The following is a 13,363-nucleotide window of genomic DNA, read 5'->3' on the forward strand; positions in this document are numbered from 1 at the left end:
CTGCAAATGTATGTGTTTAACTTTGCAGTGTACTTCTAAACAAATTGACATTTGCATATATTTTTTTAAAACTATGCTGAGTTCTTGGGTCTCTTTATATCATTATTTTTGTCTCAAATGTGATTTACCCCAGTGTTTAGCAGCATTTCGGAAACTAGTGTTTGTGCTCCTTAAAATCCTTACATTTTGGCTGAAAGTTGGTAAAGCCAACCTAGTGTTTAGTGTGGGCTTTCGTATTTTTAGAAGGATGCACCATACTTTGTTTTGCGGTTTCCTTCCTGTAGAACATTCATTCAGGTTTTCGCCCGACCCCGACTGGATCAAATACTCTTGTCGCTCTTCGTAACGCTGCCTCGATTTTCTCGCTGACCCGATACCAACCTCATATTTTGAAAAGTGCACATTTTTTTTTTCCAACATTGTTTTTATTATTATTTTGGCTTGACAAGCTATACAGAGCTTCAAATGTTACATACGTTTCTCACTTGTTAAAGCGTTTGTGAAAAAAAGAAAGAGCAACAAAAAAGAAAACATCACTGAACATAACTGGGTCATCATGTGTCATGAGATTTCATCGAGAATAGAGCCCCAAATGCCTAGGGGGAGGGGAGGAGGGAAGAGGGTTGGGGGGAGAAGGAGCTATGTTGAAGTTAGAGATAGAAGACTGCTTAATTCAGCGTTGGTGTAGCATCAAAGTTTCGGTATTCCTTTGTAGCTTGGCGTAGGATGGGTTCCTCCGGTAGAGGTTTTGCTAGGTTAGTGTCTCTAGTCTGTTTAGCTTTTAGCGACTTGGAGATATACAGGAGCCTTTCCGCATTTCGACCCTTTTATTCCATCTCGTTCTTTTCAGTCCTGGGTTTCCATCCAGCATAGTGTCGGGGGCTGTCTTGCCAAGCCAGGGAATTGCTGCACGAAGTCCAGGAAGGGGGCCCAAGTGCGTTCGAATTTGGGCCTATTGCCTAGTCTGATGGCCGTGACTTTCTCAGCTGCCACAATGTCCCAGCACTTGGACCACCACATTTGCGTAGACAGGCCCTCCGGATTTTTCCAAAGTCTGGCGATGGAGATTTTGGCGGCTGTGAGGAGATGGGAGCAGAGGTCCGCCAGAACGCCTGTTGAGGCGAATTGGCCGTCTCCATTCGCCCCCAACAGTACAATTCCTGGGTCCCATGGTATGGTAAATCCAGTGATTCCTTTGATCTTGTCCAGGACCTTCTTCCAGAATTGGGTGGCTTTTGGGCAGCTACAAAGGAGCTGGAAGAGGGCTCCCCGGTCCGGACATCCCCTCCAGCACTGAGCGGGAAAGGTTGCATTACATTTGTTTAGGATTTCGGGGGTGCGGTACCATCTATAGCAAACCTTGAACGCACTTTTGTCACGCATTTTGAGCTTTTTTGTGCGTAGGACCAGATGTGTTGCCATTCCTCTGGTTCAATCGGTCTACCAATATCGTCTTCCCATTTTAGCATATATGGCTCTTTAGTAGAGGGATCAGTTCTGTCAGCATTTTGTACAGCGTAGAGATTTTCCCTCGCGGGGGGCTTGCTGACAGAGTATGCTCTAATGCCGTTAGCTCTCTGCTGCCGTGCTTTCTGTTTCCTGTTCGTTCGACATCCAGTGTCTCAGTTGTGTGTAGCGAAACCTTTCCGTTTCCGAGATCTTAAATTTCACTTTGCACTCCTCGACATTTAGTGGACGGCCATTCTCAAAGATGTTTGCCATGGTCTCCAGGCCCCCGGCTCTCCACTCCGCGAACTGGTGTGGTGTGATTCCCGGGGAGAAGTCTGGGTTGTCCAGATTGGTGTGAGGGGTCCCATTGTACTTCTACATTTCCATAGACGGGCTGACTTTCTCCAGCTAGCCACTGTATTCCTTGTTGCTGGTAGCATGCCCTCGTCTTGGGTCCCCTTGGGTTCTTTGTGGTGGGGCAGCCCTTCGATCAGGGTTTTGCTCCAATCTTCTTCCAGCTGCAGCCACCGGGGGCGGTTGGCTTGAAGCTTCCAGGAGAATGCTGGGGCTAGCTGAGCTGCCAAACAGTACCTTGCTACATCTGGGACCCCTAGGCCTCCCAGTGCAGCACTCTGGAGCATGATGTGTTTCGGGATCCTCAACTTCTTTTCTTCCCAGACGAGGTTCAGCATTTCCCTTTGCAGCTTACGTAGAGCCTTTTCCCGGATCGCCACTGGGAGAGCCTGTGCAAAGTACAGCAGCTGTGGGGTTGGATTCATTTTTATCGCCGTGATCCGGCCGAACCATGAGATTTCTTGGTTTCTCCAGCATCCGATGTCTTTTTTTCAATTCTCTGAAGAGTGCCGGGAAGTTTCTTATACAGCTCAGTTTTATTGGGTAGCTGGACTCCTAGGTAGCTGATGCTTCTTTTTGCCCAGGGGATCTGGAGCTCGGCTTCCAGTGTGGTCTTGAGCTTCTTTGGGATATTGATGCCCATTGCCACGGATTTGTGGATATTTACTGTGAACCCCGAGGCTGCACGGAATTCATCAAGGGTTTGCCATAGGGCTCTTATGGATTCTGCCGTTAGAGTGAGCGTGAGTGGCACATCGTCCGCGTATAGCACTATTTTATAGGATTCCCTTTTGACCGTGAGCCCGTGTATCGATGGGTTCAATCGGATCCTGTCCGCGAATGGCTCCATTGATAGGGCAAAGATAAGGGGGGAGAGAGAGGACATCCCTGTCTCGTGCCTCTGGTAATTTTGATTTTGCCGGATTTGGCCCCATTCAGGCGCAGTCTCGTGTGGGGACTTTGGTAGAGGGCCAGGACCCACTTTATGAAGTTTGGGCCAAAGCCAAAGTGTCGTAGGGTTTCCTTCACATACCCCCAGTTCAGCATATCGAATGCCTTGTGCGCATCCAGGGAGAGGACTGTCCTCTTCGAGCCCATTCTGTTTGCTGAGTCTATAATGTTGATGGTTCTGCGGAAATTATCCTGAGTGCCCCGCCCCGGGATGAAGCCTGCTTGTTCCGGGTGGATGATCTGGGAGGAGCAGAGCAAGCCTGTTCGCCAGTATTTTGGCGAATATCTTCGCATCGTTATTTAGTAGAGTTATGGGCCTATGTGATGCGCATTGCGTTAGGTCTTTCTCAGGTTTCGGGATTAGCACCGTTATGGATTCATTCATGGATGCAGTAGTGGAGCCGGTGGAGAGGAACGAATTGTACAGGCTTGCCAGATGGGGTGCTAACAGGTGAGCAAACTTCTTATAAAATTTTGAGGTCCGGCCTGGGTGTAGTATTCTTCAAATGGCGGATTGTTTCACTGACTTCCTGTGCAGCGATTGAGCCTTCCAGGTCAAACAATAGGGGGGGTGGCTGTGTCTTTGGGATGGGGGCTAAGAATTGAGCAGGGGCTGGAGTTGGAGGTCCCGCCATGATTTCCTCGTGGTGTTGAACCATTATCTCGAGCTTTTCTGGGTCCAGGTGATGTAGGGAGCCATTTTTATCAAGCAGGGCTTGGATATGGTTCCTGGTTTGGAGCTTTTTCAGTTTTGTGTGCTAGGAGCCGGTTCGCTTTGTTGCTATTAAGATAGTAAAACTGTTTAGTATAGGTTAATGTTCTGGTGGCCCGGTCTGCTTGTCAGTCTAGAAAAATAGATACCTCTCACGATCAATGGAAATGTATCGTGTTGGCCGAAAACCAACCGTCTCATGTACTAAACGTCAGAAATAGACTCATAAGTTTAACCTGTGTGCAGCCATTTTAATGTAGCAAGAATCGCCATTTTGTGTTCTAACATTTGCTCATTACTTTTTGTTCTAAACTGCTTAGCCGACAGCTTATTCTGCTTCACTGTTACATTGTTGTTCAACGCGAAAGAGCAAGGCTGCGAGGCTGGGAGTTATTCGTTGAAACATAACGTGGGCAGCCACAGAGAGGAATGCCCAATCCCCTCCCGCATATAGTCTTGGAGGAGAGCAACATGGCATTTAATCATTTCACTGATGCCAGCTAGTCTCGTTAATATGGTAGAAATGCTAGAAAGGAACAGTTAAAGGCTTGAATTATGCTTTCCTTACGGCCCCACTTTCCTAAGCCCAGTAGAGCGTGCTGGCTCCCAGGACACGAATATCAAATAGGAGATAGCAAGGCCTGGAATGCGACTTCCCCCCGTATGCAGCTTGCTCGCAAGAACAGAAGCACTGTATTCTGTTCAACAAAGAAATGTCTCTAGACTCGCAATGTTGCATATTGTTGCTAAAATAGATGTTTGAAGGTGTCATATTCGTCGAAATTGTCAATCATCAAACCCAGTTCAAGGAAACTATACAATGGGCGGTGTTAAACATGTCATGACTGATTGTAACATGTCCATTTTGTATATATGTAACTGATGTATGTTATTTGCTCCTCTTGCGTCCCTCGAGGTCTGGAGACACACATCGTGGGGCGTGAGACCGAGTTTGCTTTGCAATAAACCCTAGCTTTTGGGAATACAACCTCGTGTCTGGCGTATCAGTTCGTGTGTGGTGATTTGCCTTGTTTCCACTAGGCGAGGGTCCCCTAGGGGCCCCTTCATGCTAAGTGAATTTCCAGCTCTCTTTTTGCTTTAAGTTCTCGGTTCGTTGTTTTCGTATAGCATTGTTTAAGCTTGTTTTCCAGTTCCACTAGCCGTTCCTCCAGCTTTCGTTGCTTCAGGAAAAGTGCACATTTTAATGTATTGCTTCCCACCATATATCTTGAGCTATTCCGCAGAACCAGCTGATCATTGGGAACTCCTGCCACCTGGGGATGCAATGCGTCTGACTTCTAAATGACGCTACAGCAGAGTATTTACATAGCGTTAGCAGTGTGCCATGATTTTTTTTTCTGTGCCCTCAGCGCCCTGGTTTGGGAATACCATCTTTCCTCTGCGTCAGGCATGATAATGAGCTTGTCTGATTCACTGACAGAATACACATTTTGGTAGGGGATGGACTTTGGCAGAATCGCCACTGGCGATAATTTTGCCAAATAATTTTTTATTTTGGGGGTACAGAAAGTTGTGGGATTTAACTCCAGCATGATGCAGGAGGTAAATCCTCCACCCCAAAGCCAAACTCTGAATATGGTGGACCGGTAAAAGGGGCAGTAATTCCGTTACCACCACTTTTTTATCGCTCCTCCATATTCTTAAATGTTTTGCTTTTCCCCTTGTTTTTGGTCTAGTCTGTTTTTGTGGCACCAGGAACTTCTAGTGAAGTCACCTGCAGCCCTTTCTGATTTATGGTCCCGTGTTAACCCATAAGGCAACAGTGGTTCTTTTTAAGCACCTCATTTTGGCCTTACTTTGATTATATTCCCTTACATTTGTATTCGGGAGTAGACTTGTTGCTGCTGAATCTAGTTTTGGTTTTACCTGGGGTGCATGCTGATATTTTGCATTGGTTTTCAAATGTACCTTTTTGGTAGCCATTTAAAAAGAAATATTTGGACCATTTATCTTGCGCGAACAAGACAAAAATCCACCGGGTGCTGTACAATATACATATGCAATAAATATGCATGCAGAAAACAAAGCTATAATTAAAATATTTACTCCAGAAACAATCCTACAATAGTGTGCTAAATTTCAAATAGTCGGAAGTGGAGTGCAAATTTTAAGGAAGAGCATGCCAGTGGGAAAGGGAACCACCCTAAAAGGATCTCTTAATGGAGCAAGATCTGCATAAATTGGGGAATTCTTCTAAAAGGAACGAACACCTCCCATCCCGTAGACAAAACAATTGCAGAGAAATCCTCAGTTTATCTGGAAAATAGGTGTTTTGGAATGAACATCTTCGTGAGAGATGAACGGCATTTAAAAAAAATCTGGCATCCAAAGGGAGCCAGTGAAGGTTTTTTAATAGAAGGGAAATTCAGTGGACTGCATTCTCCCACAGATTCCTCGTCTTGATAGATGGCTATCCAGCGTCAGCTGCTCTGTAAACTTTTCGACAGGGAGCCTAGTGCTTCTCGATAGTAGACTCCCCCCTCGTATACGGCTGTGCCATACCTCGGTCAAACGTGGCGGTGTATAAAAAGATGCACTATGACCCATACCTCAGTTCTTTTTTTTCATGTGCTCCGCACACTATTTGTAACACTCGTTTTCGATCTCATCGTATAACTGCGTCAGTATGTCTGGGCCTAAACCATCCGGGTTCAAACGTTGCAAGGACTGCAACTCCAGAATGTCCCATGCACTCTGTGGTGTCTTGGAGTAGGGCATGGCACAGAGCAATGTGGTTCCTACCTTTCGATGAACCCGAAAGCAGTGAGGGACCACTTGGCGAAAATAGCGCTCAGCTGTTCCCTGTGAAATTCTTCCTGTGCTCATCGAAGCAAGATGCCGAGGATCAGACTCCTTGGAAAAAACATTGTGACGGACATCACTATAAAAAAAAAATGAAAAAAAGCTCACACTCTGAGCGAATCACAGCACTCCTCATCAATAAGAGAAGGCGCAGGCTGTATTCTGACTCGTCGGACGAGAATGGCAAGTCATACCCTGAAGCGTCTAAGAGGGAGTGGGAGGATTTTAAAACAGAAAAGCTCAACGTTTTTGAGAAGGCCTCGACACCGCTGGCCGATTTGGCTCCAACTGCACCCTGTCTGTCCGGCACAACATAAGCCAAGAAGGATCGACCGCCCTCAAGCAAGACCCAGCAGGAAAACCTCCCCCTGTGCTGAAGCCATCAGCGGGCCCCTCTGTCTAAGAGGCTCTTGGCGCAGTCCCACAAGATCGTAGTTTCGTACTGGAAACCTGTTTGGTCTTCTTGGATTCAATGAGGTCAATATTTGGTGAGGAGGGCGATCCAATTCCATTTGGGTTACTGCCGATGGCATGTGGTGCGACCTTGGATCCAATACCTTATTTTATGACTGACCAGGCAGGTTTCCTCCAACTGGTGGAGGGCCTTCAGGATGCCAGTGGATTAAACACTGAGTTTTCACAACTCGTCCTATACCCCATACGCATACCCAAAGTCTCAATACTGCAAGGCCGTAGAGAAAGTTGGTTGGGGGTGTTCGGTGCGCAGTCTAAGCCAGTGTCGCTGGCATCATCACTGTGGCCACAAACTGAACAAGTGTTTCCATTCAATGCGGCTATAGTGAGAAGGTCTTCGTCTTGTCACTGCATCCGTGCTAGACACCGGCAGTTGACACAGAACTCACTCAAATATAAGCTGGTGAGGGGTGACCACCCAAAGTGGTTAGTTGTGTCCAGGCCGTAATAGTTGTGTCCAGGCCTTCGATATCGACCCTTCTAGCCGACATGGAGTTGAAGGTCGACGCCTTGGCAGAAAAGGTCTTTGCCTCGGGGAGTATGGCTCTTAAGGTGGCAAATGCCTCGTGTGCCTTCTCCAAGTTCTCCCACATTCTCTGGAATAAGATTTCTGAGGCAGCAGACCATCTCCCTGAAGGGGCAGTCAAAGCTGGTTTCCTGGACATAGTGGCAGATGGAAAGAACATGGCGTGCCAGGTGCTCCAAGCAGGTTTGGATGCAGAAGACTGTATGAGTTGTGCAATGGGCACTTCTACTTTCTTGCGCAGGTAGGCGTCTGAGGGGGGGGTTGGATATTTCCACAAAAGTCCAAGCAAAATTGCTCGACATGGCTTTCGGTGGGAAGCATCTTTTTGGCCCCAAAGCCTACGAGTCCCTAGAGAAATGTAAGGACTTTAAACTCACAGCCAAGTCATTGGTACTGGAGGTGCAGTAGCAGGCCCCATGCTAAGCCTACTCTTTTGGATCCAGAGGGAGTGGGTACAGGAGATACTCTGCCTTTCCCAGGAGGGCGCAAGTGCCCGAAGCCAAACAAGGGCAACGCAGATTCACACAACCAGGTAGAGGTTGAGGTGGTGCGAGGCAGGAGACGGCATTTTCCACTTCCACAGCGCCCCATAAGCCTTGTTAAGGGGTCTCCACATATTTTGCCAGTTGGAGGGAGAATCTCTGGTTCTTCGGAAAATAGCGAACTTGCCTCTGGGGCATGGGCCCTGCAGCTGATCGAGTGGGGCGGGGTTACTCTCCCATTTGTGAGAAGACCCTCTGAGAGACTACCACCCCCCTCCACGTCCGCCAGAATGGGAGCTGCTGGAAAAACTGCATGCCCTTCTCCTGAAGGGAGCAATGGAGGTGGTCCAGGCTGATTCCCCTGATACTTCAGGTTCCCCAGGGTAAACCTCTCCTCCGGATGATTTAGTATCCTTCCACACCATAATTGCCAAGGCAGCAGACCTCTTCCAAGTGACTTCAGAAGAAGGGGAATCTGCGCTCTACGAGCACAGAGATAAACTAGGATTCTCACAACTATCCCACTGTTGGACACAATTTGGGACGCAGGGGTAAGGATTCTCTCTACCCCTCAACACCCGCCTTGGTATCATGACCAGAAAAGATAGAAGGCTCCGGATATGGCTCCCCTATGCCTAAGGGGACACACCAAACCCGACTCAGTCATCACGGTCACAGCGCGAAAGAAGTTGACAAACCCCCGTCACCACTAACTGCGCCACCAGACAAAGAAGGCCTCAAACTCGAGGCCATAGGCAGAAAGGTCTGGTCATCGGCATCTCTAACGATCAGGGCAGCTAATGCCTTAGCTATGACAGCTTGACTTGACGGGGAACTCTGGCTACGTATGTCGACTAGCCAAACATCTGCTGGCAGAATTTCAGGAGGAGGCAAAATCAATAATCACTGATGGGGAATCCACCTTGGATCACACGATCGCAGCTGTAGATGTCGCTGAATCCGGTTTTCGACACATGCCCATGGAACAGTCCTTAGAAGGCAGGCCTGGATGAAGGCAACGAATTTTAGGCCAGAAGTACAGACACAAATCTTGGATATGCCCTTTGACGGACAAGATTTATTTGGCAAAAAAATTGATGACCATTTAAAAGGTATCAAATCAGACACTGACACAGCCAGAGCTATCAGCTCGCTAAAGGACAAAGATAAAGCTTACCGCCCCTTTGGGTCGTTTCACTGCCTAACCGCGAGATATAGGGGATACAACAGGCTGGCGTACAGCCAAAGAACACAAACTAGTGCGTATCAGGACAACAAATATCAATCCACCCCCAGATATAACTCTCAAAGAGGCAGGCGTGGCTCGGGCCACTCAAAAACCCAGTCTAAACAAAACTGACAATCAATGTGCACACCTCCCACGTCTCACCCGAGTGGTAGGACGGATAAGCCAACACGTCCATCGTTGGCAAGACATTACATCAGGCAAGTGGATGTAACAAGTCCTACGTGAGGGACACACAATCAAATTCTCAGACCGACGTCCCTCTCTTCCACCTCTACCACGCAAAATCCATTTGATGAAACATCTAAAAATGGAATTTCTCAAGCCGTTGCAAAAAAGCAGCCATAGAATCAGTACCAGTAAACCAAATAGGAAGAGGTTTCTACTCTTGTTTCTTCCTAATCAAGAAAAAGAACAGCCAGTGGTGACCAATATTGGACTTGAGGGCGCTTAACAAGTTAGTCAAGCACATCAAATTCAAAATGACGTCCCTTCAAAATGTGCTACCATGGCTAAGCAAGAATGACTTTCTAGCAACCCTGGATTTGGGAGACTCGTACCTCCATATCCCCATCCACCCAACACACAGCAGATTCCTCGGGTTCGCAGTGGGAAATGGGCTTTTTCAATTGCGCATTCTCCCCTTCAGCCTAAAGTTGGCACCAACGCTCTTCATCAAATGCCTAGCACCAGTGGCAGCTAATCTCAGACGTACAGGAACGGAAGTCTTTCCATACCTAGACTGGCTAATAAAGGAACGCTCGTACAACCTTGCAACAATAGCGGGCACAGAGACAACAAATTTACTCAAAACTGTACGTTTTTCCATCAACGAAACCAAGTCCTGCCCAATGCGTGCCAAAACAGCACTCTGGGGATGCAGGTGTTTAGTTCTGCTCAGAGTGCGAACCTCTGCAGACAGAATATCCACAATGCTAAAACTAATGTGGTTTCTCGACGATGCCACAGCCACGGTACGTTGCTTAAAGTCTCTCCTGGGCATGATGTCCTTGTGTATTTACCTCATACCCAACTGCAGACTAAGGATGAGGCCAATACAGGAGACCCTGGACCACCAATGGCCTCAAGCCTATGGGTCGTGGGAAGATGTTCTGATATTCCACCAGCGTTTCACCAAGCACTTCACTGGTGGGGAGCTCCACAAAATCTAACACAATGGATGCCATTTCAGGCACCCAAGTCTACACTTCTCCTCAGGACAGACGCATCCCTATCCGGATGGGGAGCACACCTAGCAGAACTCCAAACAAATGGCACATGATCAACCCAAGAGTCTTGTTGGGGAGAATTCTCATAAATGTGCTAATTCCCTTCACCTTGGAGACCCCCATCAACTTTGCTGGATTTTGAGGGCTTGATTTTTTTTTACCTGGAGAGAGACTTTTTCCCACTCTCGTATTTTGATGTGGGTTTTTACTCTTGTGTTCTTTTATTATGGAGTTGTAGACCACTCCATGGGCATCATCTTTTCATGTGTGTTACACAGCACCCTCAGTGCAGTAAAACAGGGAAGCCTTTTTAGGCTGTCCCAAGGTTTAAATACCTTCTCTGGGATAAACTACTGTTTCCCAGAGAATGTAAAGTTAAATTGACTTTACTAGTCTTTGTAAATTCCTAGACCCAGCACACACTATCTTAAAATAGAATGCTGGAGGGGTTACTTGGTATCCCCCGTGTCTAGAAACACATGTAGCAGTCAAATGCTACCCTTTTCTATCGAAATGGCTGGTGGCAGTGGTTTTACAACAAACTACCATTTTTCCCGACCGCGAACACCGATGGCTAAAAATCACGGGAGCCATGTTTCTCAAGATGGCGTCTGAGCCCCCTTTGTATAAATGGGTCCCGGTCGTCTTTTTTCACCATTTCTTTTTGGGAAGATCCTTCTAGAGTTTGTCCCTGTGCGCCAAACCAGGTTTGGTCCCTTTATTTCTATACCTTTGGCGGGCTTCAGAACTGAAGACTGCCTCTGGGCCCCGAGTGTCTGGGGTGAGCAGGAAGTGGGGGAGGTGCCCGAAACTCCATGTGCTTAGTCTCCTAGGAGACCCAAATGCACTCTGGCGTGATTGGCTGGCTGACGGTCCGGCAAGGACAGCCACCCTGCTCGGTTGTCGGTCTAGGAAAAATGGACACCTCTCACGATGGACGGCAAACGCATTTTGGTGGCCGAAGGCCAACCGTCTCATGTGCGTAACGATAGAAATACAAGTTTCCGAGTTTGACCAATGAACGGCCATTTTGATGTAACAAGGATCACCATTTTGTTTTCTAACGATTGCTCATTGCTTTCTGTTCAAATTGCTTCGCAGCACGTTTCTGCTTACACTGCTCGACTGTTAACATTGTTGTCTGAACGTGAAAGGACAAGGCCGTGAGGCTAACAAGAGTTTGTTGAAACACAACGTAGGCAGCTCCGAAGAGGAATGCCCGGCTCCCTCCCGAATGTAGCCTTGAAGCAGAGCCGCAGGGCATTTAATCATTTCACAGCTGCCAGCCAGTCTCGTTATATGGTAGACTATGTTAGAATAAAGCAGCTAAAGGCTTGAATTATGCTCTTCTTACGGCCTCCCTTTTCCAAGCCCTGTAGAGCGTGTCGGCTCCCAGGACACGAATAGCACTGCATAGATAGCAAGGTCTGGAATGTGACTCTTCCCTCGTATGTAGCTCGCTTACAAGAACAGAAGCACTGTTCTGCTCAACAAAGAAAAGATGTCTCTGCACTTGCAAGGTTGCATATTGTTACTAGAATAGATATTTGAAGGTGTCCTATTCGTCGGAAGTGTCCATCATCAAACCGAGTTCAAAGAAACCCAATAAAGGGGGGGAGGGGGTGTTAAACATGTCACAGCTGATTGTATGATATGCATTTTGTATATATGTAACTGATGTACGTAATTCACTCTCTTGCGTCCCTCGAGGTCTAGAGATGCACGTCACGGGTCGTGAGACCGAGTTGGCCAACTGAGACGATTTGCTTTGCAATAAACCCTAGCTTTGGGAATACAACCTTGTGTCTGGCGTATCTATCGTGTGTGGTGACATGCCTTGTTTCCATAACGCGAGGGACCCCTAGGGGCCCCTTTCAGGGTGAGTGGCAACTAGGCTGGAATGAATGGTAGAAAACTGTTTAAAAGGTCAGTCTCCTGGACTGAAAGGCAGAGTTGACCACTGGAGCGAAAGAACCGAAGAGGACGGCTGTTGCAACTACTGGACCGTTGGTTTGCCCAGTGGAGCCCTGCTGCAGGTCCGAATGGCCAAGTTCACCTCGACAGAGAAGCCCCTTCAAGGACGACTTCTTCCTTTGAGTTGGTAGGACCAATCAACTCGTAAGCCACCTGGATACCACTCTCGGAGCTGGTTAGGATTAACCAGGGAGAAGGGACACCAGCTTGTGTGCTTCAAGGACAGCAACCGGAATCTAAGATTTGCCAATTTGCCAGCTTTGTGATCCGTCCCTGTGCAGTGCAGGAGTCCCCCGACGTCCTCCCTCTTGTCCCCACGACTGAGGCTTGGGAACAGCGAGATCTGCAGGAACAGAAGTCTTCAGCTGCATCTTTTCCTTCAATATATAAGGTACTGTGAAAACACGACCGAGAGAACTTGCCTCTCGCCGCGAAGGTTTGTGGAACTTTGGCAACTTGCAGGCCTAGTCAGCTTGTGACCCGACATACAAATCTTTCTTGTGTGAACTACTTAGAAGAACCGTGGCAAAGACCTTTCCGTTTTAAATACCAGAACCGTTTTTACTTATACAAGACACTAGTCCATTGACTTTGGTCTATCTATTGCATTGAATCGACTCCTCTGGTGAACTCAAACTATTTGCACTGTTTTAAAGTAACTGTAATATTCGTTTTTATCAACTTGTGTCTTTTTGCTTCTACTTCAATGCTATTTGGCTCCGACTTCAAGGGAGCTCCATTGCTTAGTAATCAGTTTTGTAGTATATTTTCTTGTGATATTGGTTGCTCCATTTAGTGACTGCTTTTTAAATGATTGTGTAATAAATTAATAATTGTTTTACCAAGAAACCTTGAGTAAGTGCCTATCTGAATACTTGCTATTGTAGACCTTTGTGTAACACCCTTACAAGCTCACATTCCCTCTTGAGATCAGCCTGGCTGCTCAGCTCGCTACCAAAAACTGTGTGGTACAGATGTATACCAAAGGTTGGTTTTGCTTACACCTGTAGTCCTAGTTATGTGTAGTTGTCCCAGAGTGTACTGCATACAAACTTTGCCCAACAAGTCTCGTCTCCACATCAACATCCTGGAGCTCAGAGCAATCAGCTGGGTACTGAAAGCCTTTTTACCCATACTAGCAGG

General features: G+C 47.3%; 1 protein-coding gene across 4 annotated transcripts in view; it reads left to right on the forward strand.

The window, feature by feature from the left end:
- ANLN (anillin, actin binding protein) overlaps positions 1-13,363 on the forward strand; it is a 728,409-nt gene that overhangs the window by 640,979 nt on the left and 74,067 nt on the right. The gene's annotated exons all lie outside the window — the stretch shown is intronic.

The sequence above is a fragment of the Ambystoma mexicanum genome, chromosome 5p, assembly GCF_040938575.1.
Source record: "Ambystoma mexicanum isolate Mex_15411 chromosome 5p, UKY_AmexF1_1, whole genome shotgun sequence".
NCBI lineage: Eukaryota > Metazoa > Chordata > Amphibia > Caudata > Ambystomatidae > Ambystoma > Ambystoma mexicanum.